This window comes from Bidens hawaiensis, unplaced genomic scaffold (assembly GCF_021521415.1).
Source record: "Bidens hawaiensis isolate Kalapana, Puna unplaced genomic scaffold, B.hawaiensis_p1.1 tig00011236_1, whole genome shotgun sequence".
Taxonomy (NCBI): domain Eukaryota; kingdom Viridiplantae; phylum Streptophyta; class Magnoliopsida; order Asterales; family Asteraceae; genus Bidens; species Bidens hawaiensis.
This window is the reverse complement of record NW_027491876.1, coordinates 588,026-600,033: the sequence shown is the minus strand read 5'-3', so window position 1 is coordinate 600,033 and position 12,008 is coordinate 588,026.

Genomic DNA, 12,008 nt, shown 5'->3' with positions numbered 1-12,008 from the left:
GGCACCACAGATGCCCAGGCATCACATATGCTCACGCATCACATATGCGCGTGGCGCATCAGCGCGCGGCGCATATCACATGCTCGTGCATATCACATCTGCGCATGAAACATCTGCGCGTGAGAATAAAGAGAAGACCTCGCGCATCCTCAGGATTGGCGCATATCACACATGCACATAATCAACCTCGTCCTTATCCAAATCAGGATTAGGGCAACCTTGATTGTGCACGTCAGACAACCTTCCAGAAGGTATCTTTTTAAGGAATAAGAATATGCTGATGTTGACAGCCACCAATGAAAGGTGGACAACTCAGCAAAACCTATGTGCCACCACGTGGTTATAACCAATGAAAAAGCACCAGGTGTCCCAAAGGACACGTGGCGCAAAGCTACTGGAAGAGGCCAACAAAGCCCTAATTGGGTCTGAGCACAATCATTGGAAACCCTAGCACTATAAATACAGCATCAACTCCACAAGGAGAAGACATCATATCACATCCAATATCATCTGATAACATCCAATCACAGAGTATTCAGCTATTAAGCAATACACTCCAAATTCCTTACTCTCACATATTATTATCTTCTCCCACAAATACTTATTCTCACACCGGAGGGTTACCCCAAAGAGGACCCCTCTGTCCCTTTCTGAGGGGTAAGTTTACGGTGCTGTTCATTTTGTAGGTGGAAGAACCCAGATCCAAGAGAAACCATCGGTGAAATAGCATAATCACACCCGAGGAAAGTAGATCGTCTACCAGTGAGTCGATCCACGTTTCTTCATTGGCGCCATCCACTGTTACAACGGCAACAAGATCTCATCAGATCTCTAAACAAAAAACCAAATTTTCACCATGGTTTCTGGCGTTCGTAACGTTGATCAAGTTCTGGAGGATATTGAGCGTGAGGATGTTAATGAGGGACAACAGTTTCTGAGGGCGCCGCGTGATTCTACGCGCGCCACCAGTAACCGTCCTTTCATCACAACTCCTCATGGCCAGACTGAAACTCCTCCAGACGATCTTACGTTACAAAATCTTGCCGGCGCGAAACAAAAAGGACCAATGGGTCCAGAAGATGAAACTAATGACCCCAAAGAATGGCTCATAAACGAGCAACGGCGCCTAATGGACAAGTACAATGAGATGGTCAAACACAAAAAGACAGCCGACTTAACACAAAGGCTAGCGTTTGACAAGCAAAACGTTCATGGGACAAAAAGGGCGCGCGCGCCGGAAGATGGTCATTCCGTTCACACTGCACACACTGAGTTCAGTGATGAAGAAGTGCACAGCATGAGGAAGACGCGAGATACTCATGCAGGAGGCTCACAGCTCCGCGCGCACGTAAACATGGCGCCTGGAGCCAGAGCCGATCTGGATCTGCACGCGCCATACAGCCCACCAGTAAGAGGGCAAGTGGACGTAACCACACCATACAGGCCGGCCATCTTGGTGAAACATTCAAAGTTCACTGAGCGCATAGCGAAGGCCCCTATTCAGCACAAAACCAAGATGCCAAGTGGTTTGGGCAAATATGACGGCACAACAGATCCAGACGATTTCTTGCAAGGTTTTTACAACACGGGAAACCTAGAGAGCTGGACGATGCCAACATGGTGTCACATGTTTGCTCGCTGCCTCACGGGCGCGGCGCGTGTCTGGTTCGAGAGCTTGCCGACTGGGCAAATCGATGGGTTCGAGGAACTATTGGAAAAGTTCCAAGCCCACTTCGTACAGCAGCGCAGACACACGCGCGACCCTGATGACATCATGCACTGCGTGCGCAGGAATGATGAAACGATTGAAGACTACATAACACGTTTCAATCAGGAGTCCCTGGCAATCGGAGGTATAACTGAGCAACTCCTGCGCGTGGCCTTTATACAAGGCGCGCGCAGTGATCAACTCCGCCGAGCTCTCGTAAGCAGAGATGGCATGCCCACCACTTGGGCCAAACTAATGGAAGCATCGCGAGTCTTCGCGAGAAATGAAAAACAAATTGCCCAAGATAGGGCAAGAGAAAGAGCGCATCAAGCTGAGTCACCGCGCAGCAACGAGAAAAGGGGCAAACAGAACTCTGTATGGTCCAGGTTGCAATCAACCAGTTTTTCTTCCGCAGAAAAGCAGGCGCAACCGAGCTCACCCCAGCCCCAAAAAGACGTTCGTAGTCGTGTGGAGGGTGACAAGAGGGAGGGCGGCAGAGATCCTAGCAGACCTCTGCCAAGAATATGGACTCCCCTCACTAAAACGCCTTCACAGGTGTTAAGCACTGAGAATGTCCAATTCAAAAGCCCCAAGCCACTACACTACAAGGGACCATCAGACAGTGGCAAGTACTGTGAATTTCACAAATCCACAGGGCACAACACTGATGCATGCCACCACTTGAAGGATGCAATTGAAAAAGATGTGAAATCAGGCAAACTGGCTCACCTGGTAAAAAACTCAAGACCAGAAAATGAACAATCAGGAGCCTCAGCCAGCAAAAAGTACAAAAGAATCTTTGTAGCCGAGGGAGGAAGGCAAGGGCAAATATCAAGAAAGAGAAGCGCGCAAATCCAAGGAGATTGGCGCGAGCAACAAGTCATCTTCCCAAGAATCAGGGGAGGACCTTCCATCAGCAGTCCTCTTGTCATCACTACACACATTGCTCATTATGAAGTGTCAAAAGTCCTGGTGGACACTGGCAGCGAATCAGACATCATGTATGAGCAATGTTTCAGGAAACTGGATCCGGCAGACCAGGCAAGGCTTGAAATTGTGAATGCCCCGATCTCGGGTGTTTCAAATGAAATCATTCATCCCCTAGGTCAAATACAATTTGAACTAACCATGGGGGATGAGAAACACAAGCGAGCCGAAGTTGTTAACTTCCTGGTCTTGCCCACCACTTCTTGCCACAATATGATCTTGGGTAGGGAAACGATTGCCCAATTCAACGCCATACCGTCGCCAGCGCACGGCGCATTGGGGTTCCCAACACCAACAGGTGTAACTTTTGTATACCGAGATCATTTGTGCGCAGTGACAAGTACTCCGCGGGAAGGGAGGATGAAACTTCCAATGGCAGACAACGCGCCAGAGGAATGGATTCTCAACCCAAAATTCCCGGAGCAGACAATCACAATTGGCGCTACGATATCAGACGACACGAGGTTGAGAATGAAAAGATTGCTCACAGCATATATGTCGGTCTTCGCGTGGCAACACTCTGATATGACTGGGGTTCCGCTAGACCTGGCGCAACATTCTCTCAACACCTTCAAGTCTGTAGAGCCAATTGCTCAAAAGAAGAGAGTCATGGGGGATGAGAAGGCGAGGGCCATGAATGAGCAGGTTGAGGATCTATTGCGCGCAAACATCATCCGCCCGATACGATACCAGACTTGGGTAGCCAATCCTGTGATGGTAAAGAAAAGTAACGGGTCATGGAGGATGTGCATTGACTTCAAGGATCTCAACAAAGCGTGCCAAAAGATTGTTACCCCCTCCCAAACATCGACGCAAAGGTGGACTCCGTGGCGCCATTCAAGCTCAAATGTTTCCTGGATGCCTACAAGGGCTATCACCAGATTCAAATGGCACCACAAGACGAGGACAAGACCGCCTTCAGAACCGACAAGGGTGTTTTTTGTTACACAAAAATGCCCTTTGGTTTGAAGAATGCGGGAGCCACCTACCAAAGACTTATGGATGCTGTTTTCAGCGAGCAGATTGGAAGAAACCTAGAAGTCTATGTAGATGATTTGGTGATCTAAAGCAGGGAGGAAAAACAAATGCTCAAAGACATCGAAGAAACCCTTGGGCGCCTAAAGGAAGCTAACATGAAGCTCAATCCGAGCAAATGCACTTTCGGCGTACAAGAGGGAAAATTTCTAGGTGTAATGGTCACCAAGGATGGTTTCAAGGTGAACCCTGAGAAGGTGGAGGCCATCCTTGACATGCCCTCGCCATCCACCATGAAAGAAGTCCAGAAGCTGAATGGTAGATTGGTCTCAATCAACAGGTTCCTAGCGAACCATGCAAGCAAATCTACCCCATTTGTCAACACATTGAGGAATTGCTTAAAGAAAAGCCAATTCAAATGGACTCCTGAGGCCGAGCAAGCTTTCAGTGAGATAAAAGAAAGTTTGATAAATTTGCCCGCGCTCACAGCTCCACTTCCTGGTGAAACTTTGACATTGTACCTATCAGCAGGAGAGCGCGCCATCGGCGCAGTATTATTGGTGGATCGCAAGGGAATCCAAACGCCAATATACTATGTGAGTCGGGTGCTGACAGATCCTGAGACGCGCTACTCCATCATGGAAAAGTTAGTTTTGTCACTAACACACGCGTCACGCAAGCTTCATAGATATTTCAATGGTCATCCCATTGAAGTTCTGACTGGTTACAACATCCAGCAAGTCTTGCGGCGCCCCGCGCTCTCGGGAAGGCTGACAAAGTGGGCGCTGGAATTAGGTGAGCACACGATCGCCTATAAGCCCCGTCCAGCAATAAAGGGACAAGTCTTGGCTGATTTCATTGCAGAAGTCCCTGAAGAAAAAATTGAAGAGGCTCAGCGCGAGGTAGACCCTCCGCGAGCCAATGATGAAGAAAATGTTTGGAGTTTGTTCACTGACGGAGCTTCAAACAACGAAGGGTCTGGCGCAGGCCTCAAGCTGGTGGATCCGGAGAATCATGAATATACTTACGCCATCAGGTTGGACTTCAAGAGCACCAACAATGAAGCTGAGTATGAAGCCTTGCTGGCTGGCCTCCGCATCGCGCACAAATTCGGAGTGAAAAAGCTAGAGGCACATGTTGATTCATACTTGGTAGCAGCACAGGTCAATGGCCTTTATGATGCCAAGGAGAACACCATGCCTCTGTATCTAGAGCAGGCGAAAAAGCTCATCGAGCAATTTGACTGCTTCAGAATCATTCATATTCCGCGTAGTGAAAACAAATCTGCTGACGCGCTGAGCAAGATGGCATCAACCAGCTTCGATCACTTTGGCAAAGATGTCAGGGTGGAAGTATTGAGCAACCCGTCGGTGGGAGCGAAGTCTGTCCTTGTAACTCATACAACCCCTTCATCATGGATAACTCCAGTAATGGAATTCTTGAAGGAGGGAAAAGTACCAGACGATCGCGCCCAGGCGAGGAAGATAAGACACAAGTCGCAGAACTATGAACTGCTTGATGGTACATTATGTCGACGCTCTTATCTGGGACCGCTCATGAAATGCCTAGATGCTGAGGAAGCAAGCTATGTGATCAGAGAGATACACGAGGGAATCTGTGGAATACATGCTGGCCCGCGCATGGTGGTTACCAAGGCAATGAGCGCAGGTTACTATTGGCCAGGCATGTACTTGGACGCTTTAAAAGAAATCCAAAAATGCAAAGCATGTCAGAGCTATGCGCCAAACACCATGCGGCCAAAGAACAACTTGATTCCGGTGACCTCCGCATGGCCTTTCCACAAATGGGCAATCGATATTGTGGGTCCCCTACCGCAAGCGCAAGGGCGAGTAAAATTTTTGGTAGTGGCAGTAGACTATTTTACAAAATGGGTTGAAGCCAAGCCACTAGCAAAAATCACAGCAGAAGCGATGAAGCAGTTTATCTGGAACCACATCATATGCCGTTTTGGCTTGCCCATGGAAATTGTGAGCGATAATGGCAAACAATTCACTGACAAGAAGTTATCAAACTGGCTCAAGGAATTGCGCATCAACCAAATCTTCACTTCGGTATACCACCCTCAGGGGAATGGCCAAGTGGAGCGCGCGAATCAAAGCTTGTTAAATGGGCTGAAGAAAAGGTTGGAGGGAGAATCCCATTCTTGGGTCGAAGAGCTACCTAATGTCCTGTGGGCACACAGGACATTAAGCAAAACCAGCAATGGCGAATCCCCGTTCAGCCTAACCTATGGAACGGAGGCAATGATTCCAGCAGAAATTGGATGCCCATCCCATAGAGTGCTCATGATGAGCAAAATTGATAACGAGCGCGAAAGAAGGTTGGATCTCAACTTACTTGAAGGGCGCAGAGAGGCGGCTATCATCAGTGAAGCCAAATACAAGAAAAAACTGGAAAAATATTACAACCAGCGTGTGAAAGAATGCCACTTCAAGAAAAATGATTTTGTCCTTCGAAACAATGAAGCTAGCCGCGCGATACCCCCGGGAAAAATGTCCCCCAATTGGGAGGGACCTTATCAAGTCTCGGAAGAATTGGGAAAAGGCGCATACGCTTTAAAAGATTTGAATGGAAAGAACATCCCGCGCGCATGGAACGCGGCACAGCTTAGAAAATGTTTCATGTAAAAATGTCAAGTTTGTAATCAAGGCTTTTTAAGCCATTATGAATAATGATACGCGCTATCTTCTCTTAATGTGGATTCTATTACCTTTTGCATACATGTTTCACACTTCCCTTTATTAGTTTTGAGCAATATGACAACATTGTATTGACATCAAAATGAAATAAAACGAAGTAAAACATACATGCGCGAGCTTCAAGCTCAAACGCGTTAACGAGTCTTAACTCTAAAACGTCAGGGCCTTAGCCCAATTCTATTACCTTTTGCATACATGTTTCACACTTCCCTTTATTAATTTTGAGCAATATGACAACATTGTATTGACATCAAAATGAAATAAAACGAAGTAAAACATACATGCGCGAGCTTCAAGCTCAAACGCGTTAACGAGTCTTAACTCTAAAACGTCAAGGCCTTAGCCCAATAATGTGAGCCTTAGCTCAAATCACTCACAACATCCATCCTACATACTGCGCACCCTGACCATAAAAATACCTAAACACAACTAAGGCAAAGCAAATGCCAAAACATAGTTGTTAAGGTCTCAGGTCGAGGTCGCGCATGAAACTGTAATGGATATCTGAGTAACACATATTGACACGTAAAGGCTAAAAAACTCATAATTCCATGCGCGATAACGTCGCGCAAAAGAGGAATAATGAAAACGCCAAGGCGCGTGTCAACATAATCAAGATATGGAAAAATCACTTACAATATGACAAGGATTAAGTATAATAATTTCCTTACAACCATGTTCTTATTTCAACGTGCAAGCATATCTTATATTAAACAAGCAAACATGCAATATAAAGAGATGAATGGAGAATGCGCAAGATGCGAAGAAGGGAAAAACAAAATTTCATTCAAAGGCATTGAAATTTACAAGTTTACAAGATGATGAAATACAAACTACAAATAAAAATACAAAAAACATGAAGGGCTTCTCAAGTCTCCACGTCGACGTCAGCCTCTTCATAGTCATCATCACCGCCCTCAGCATCTGGCGCAGCCTGCTCCTCGTCATCTCCAAACTGACCATAGTCAAGTTCTTCGTCCTGAATGGAGTGTTCTATCACGACAGTGTCAGGAGCAGATCCTTTGGCCACGCCAGAGCCGCTAGCAACGCCAGCATTCCCCGCGCCATCATCGCCGCCGCCAGCCCCCTCGCACTCGTCAAGTAATTTCTTTAGCGCGGCGAGATCGGGCTGGTCAGCAAGCGCGGATATCTGCAAATCATAAGGAAAAATATGAGTATAAAAGGACTTGGAAAATAAGTCAAGGTTATTTCATTAAAGTTAAAATACCTGTGCAAGGATGGGAATGGGAGTATTCAAATACATCTCCCCCATCGCGGCCATGTCCGCGCAGGCAGCGTCGCTCTGATAAGGGTACTCGGATGGGTTCTTCTTCAACATGCCATATTCATAGCCATCCGTAAACCATTCAGCTCGACCAACCAAGCGCGCGGCAGCGTTGCAATCCATCACAAGGGCCTGAAACTCGTCTGAGTATTTCATCGCGTAAGCGCAACGAGTCATGCCCTGTGAGATTAGCCATTGGCGATCCTGCGCGAGGCCAGCAACAGACGTCTCGAGGGCAGGAACCTGAGAGTTTAATAACTCAACAGTTTCCTTAGTCTTTTTCAGCTCCTCTTTGTCGGACGCTGCCGCCGCCAAGGTTTCTTCTTTTTCCGCCCGCGCAGAATCAAATGCTTCCTGGCTAGACGCTGCCATCGCCAAGGCTTCATCCTTCTCGGCCTGCGCGGCCGCCAGCTCCTTCTTCAGGCGCGCAACCTCACTCTCCAGTGATGATTTTTCAGTTATAGACTGGACAAGAGCTTGGTCACGCGCCTCCGCCTCCGCCTCCGCCGCTTGTAGCTTCTCCCGCGTAGCCTGAAGCTCATGCCCGCGCTTCACGAAGGCGCTGTTGGCACTTGCTCTGTTCTCACTGAGCTCTGCTTGGAGCTTCTCAGCTCTCTCTCGAGCATCAGAAAGATGCCAAGCAGACACCTTAGCCTCTTGCTTGGCTTCCGCAAGAGCATCACGTACTTTTACGTAATCATAGCGAAGCTCTTGGGAGGCAGCAAAGAAGGCTGACCCAGCAAACATATGATCGTTGAGCAAGTCGTCGCGAGCGCGGTCCTCCTGGAACCTCCTTTCAGATGGAGGCACAGCATGAGCCCAGAATTCCGCACACACACCCATGGACTGAAATGTGCTGTCTTCAGTAATATTCCATCTCGGGCGGTAAATGTGATCGGCTTCCTGCAAAAACAAAGTAATTATCTAAGTCATCAAAACATTAAGATGGAAGTCCGCGTAGCGGAGCAAAAAATAACATATACCTGCGGGGATGAAGCAGAAAAGTCAGCGCCAGCCCCACGAGAAGGCTCAGCCGCGAAGCCTCGTGGCGCTGCAGGACTGGCGCGACCGCGGTCGGAGTCTTCAACTTCAAACTCCTCTTCCTCCTCGGAAACAGGCCTTTTCTCCTGCGACCTAGAGCCAAAATCGGTCTCGCGAGTAGGGCTGTGCGCAGGAGGAGGTGAGGGAGGTCTCGACGCCGCCAGGTCGGCGCGCAAAACGGCCTCCTGCTCCTTAGTAATCCCAATGAGGGGAGATTCATCGCTTGCAGGAGCAGGAGCAGAGCCAACGGCACTGGCACCGGCGCCAGGAGTGCCGCCAGCAGCTTGTACGCCAGCTACGGCTTCTATGAAAAAATCAACAACAAGAAATGGTTCATGACTTGATCTAAAAGAAAGTCAGAAAAAAAGAGAGCGCAATACGTACCTTGGCGCAACTCCATTCGCGAAGCAAACATCGCCATGAAGTCCATTCTACCCTTCTTTGAGGGTAAAACAGGGGACTTCGAAGCGACCTCCGGCGCAGCCTCGGCATCTTGTTGCGCTGTCGCCGGCTCTACAAACATTTTAGTGAGCAAAGATTCATTAGTAATTCTATCAGAATCGCGCTCATAGAACCATAAAAGATAAGCAAAGGATAAGCAAAGTATACCTGTCGAAGGCGCAACACCGCTTCCCTTTTCCGCCGCGCGAAGGGAGGAGGTAGTGGCACCATACCTCAGGTGGACAGGAGGTCTGCCCACTTTTTGAGGCAGGGAAGACAAGGAAACCTTGGTGGTAAACTCCTGGGTTTTCCCAAATCCCCCCGCCTGAGTAGGAGGATCCTGAACAACAGGGGCAACATCTTTCTTCTGTTTCTTACTGGCCCCCGCGCCAGTTTTCCCCTTAGCTTTACGCTTTAGTTGGGGCGCCTCCTCCTCCTCCTCCTCTTCCGCAAGCTCCAGCTCGTAGTTTTCGAGCGCATCTACAATACACGCAACAGAAGTGTTAGCAAAATTTGGTATTATAAAGGAAAATGCATAAGTACAAAGGCTTACCAGGCGCATCGCTGTCGAAGACAAATCCCAGATCAACAGGGATGAACATGTCATCGAAGCGATCGGGGAAACCAACCTCCCCAGCGCCGAGCGCGACGGAGCCACCCTCCATATGCTCATCATATGCGGCGTGGATATACTCCTTGGTGACTGCACAAAACAAGTCAGATGATATCAGCAAAAAGAATTATATTCGCGCAGAAGTAAAGCAATGAGATAAACTTACACAAGCCGTCGACTTGGATAACGGGCTCAGTCGCGCTGTCAGCCCACCTCCTGCTCATACCCACCCCCACCAGCGCCTCCTCACAAATTTTCTTGGCGGGGGATGGTTCAGCAGTCAACTTTTTCACCCAGGCGCCAGTTGGGTTCTTGACGACACCCACATCCGCAGGCGCAGAAGAGATCGCGCGCATGGTCATACGGATGGGGATCACACCAGCCCTGATGTAAAAAAACCTCTCAGACCAGTCATGAAGGCTCTTGAATGAAACAGTGGAGCACTTCACCTTCTGACTGCGAGGAATAAAAGAGAACCAAGAGTCTTGGATCTTGGGCTTGTAAAAAAATTGAAAGCGCCGAGGGGTGGGCTCCTCGCGCTGAGATTTGCACATGAACTCAAAGTGAGTCATGCGCACAAGTCCAAACGGATGGACTTGGGATATATGAATCCCATAAAACCTAAGCACCGCACCTACAAACCTTTTCATCGGGAGACGAAGGTTGCAGTGGGTGAAAAAATGACAGTACAGAGATATATAGCCGGCAGGCGGGTCCGCCGCCGTTTGCCCGGCCCCAGGCAACATGCAGCCAAACACAGGGAGAAAACCCTGAGAGGCGATGAGGCTGTCAAGATCGGCCTGCCTCAATTTGCAGGGGATTTCATTCCACCTCTTCACGGCCTTGGTCCTCCCTACCTCCTCCGATGAGACCTCAGCAGCCTTCTTCCCCTTGCCGGTCTTCTTCAATGTAGACATTACTAACGATTTTCTACGGCAATGGATGGGGGAGATTGTGTTGTCTGAGCTATCAGACATATAACTGTGACAACAAACAAACGATGCTTCTGAACAACAGAAATCTGGAAGCAGAAGACACGTAATAGATGAAAGAAAGAAAAGCTCAGAAGAATAAACAAGAAGATGAAGGATAAAAAAACTCTAAGGGCTGGCTTTTATAGGCCCAGGAGAGAGAAAAATTGGTGCTGATCGGACTTCACGCGCCCCTACTCGCAGGTGTAAGCCAACGCGAGCGCGACACGTGTCCCTGACACTGTGTGAGGGGACACGAAAATAAACTTTACAGCTGCTGCCAGAGTTCACGCGCCACCACTCGCAGGAACGGACCAACGCGAGCGCGACACGTGTTCCTGACAGCATGTGAGGGGACACGAAAGGCAACTGTAGCACCTCGAGCACACGAAAGGTCTGACACGTCTCCATCACTGACCCACGTCAGCAACAACCAACCACGTACAGAGACGATTCGTTTGCAACAAAAAGGATAGAATTTCGCGCAACGATGAGTAATAAGAGGAAAAAGACAAACCCCTACTAAAAGAGCAAACTGTTAAGTCTAATATCTATCTTGCCTCGCTCGCGCGAGACAAGACACACATTAGACTGGGGGGGCTTGAAGAGGTATGTACCCGCCTCAACACCGAGCAAGGCGGGTCAACCCACAAGATATAGACAAGACGCTTGAAATCAAGACTTTATGAAGGCACAAAGCCAAAACCTACGCGCATGGCGCATATCACATATGCTCATGCATCACATGCTCAGGCACCATATGCCCAGGCACCACACATGCTCAGGCATCATATGCCCAGGCACCACAGATGCCCAGGCATCACATATGCTCACGCATCACATATGCGCGTGGCGCATCAGCGCGCGGCGCATATCACATGCTCGTGCATATCACATCTGCGCATGAAACATCTGCGCGTGAGAATAAAGAGAAGACCTCGCGCATCCTCAGGATTGGCGCATATCACACATGCACATAATCAACCTCGTCCTTATCCAAATCAGGATTAGGGCAACCTTGATTGTGCACGTCAGACAACCTTCCAGAAGGTATCTTTTTAAGGAATAAGAATATGCTAATGTTGACAGCCACCAATGAAAGGTGGACAACTCAGCAAAACCTATGTGCCACCACGTGGTTATAACCAATGAAAAAGCACCAGGTGTCCCAAAGGACACGTGGCGCAAAGCTACTGGAAGAGGCCAACAAAGCCCTAATTGGGTCTGAGCCCAATCATTGGAAACCCTAGCACTATAAATACAGCAT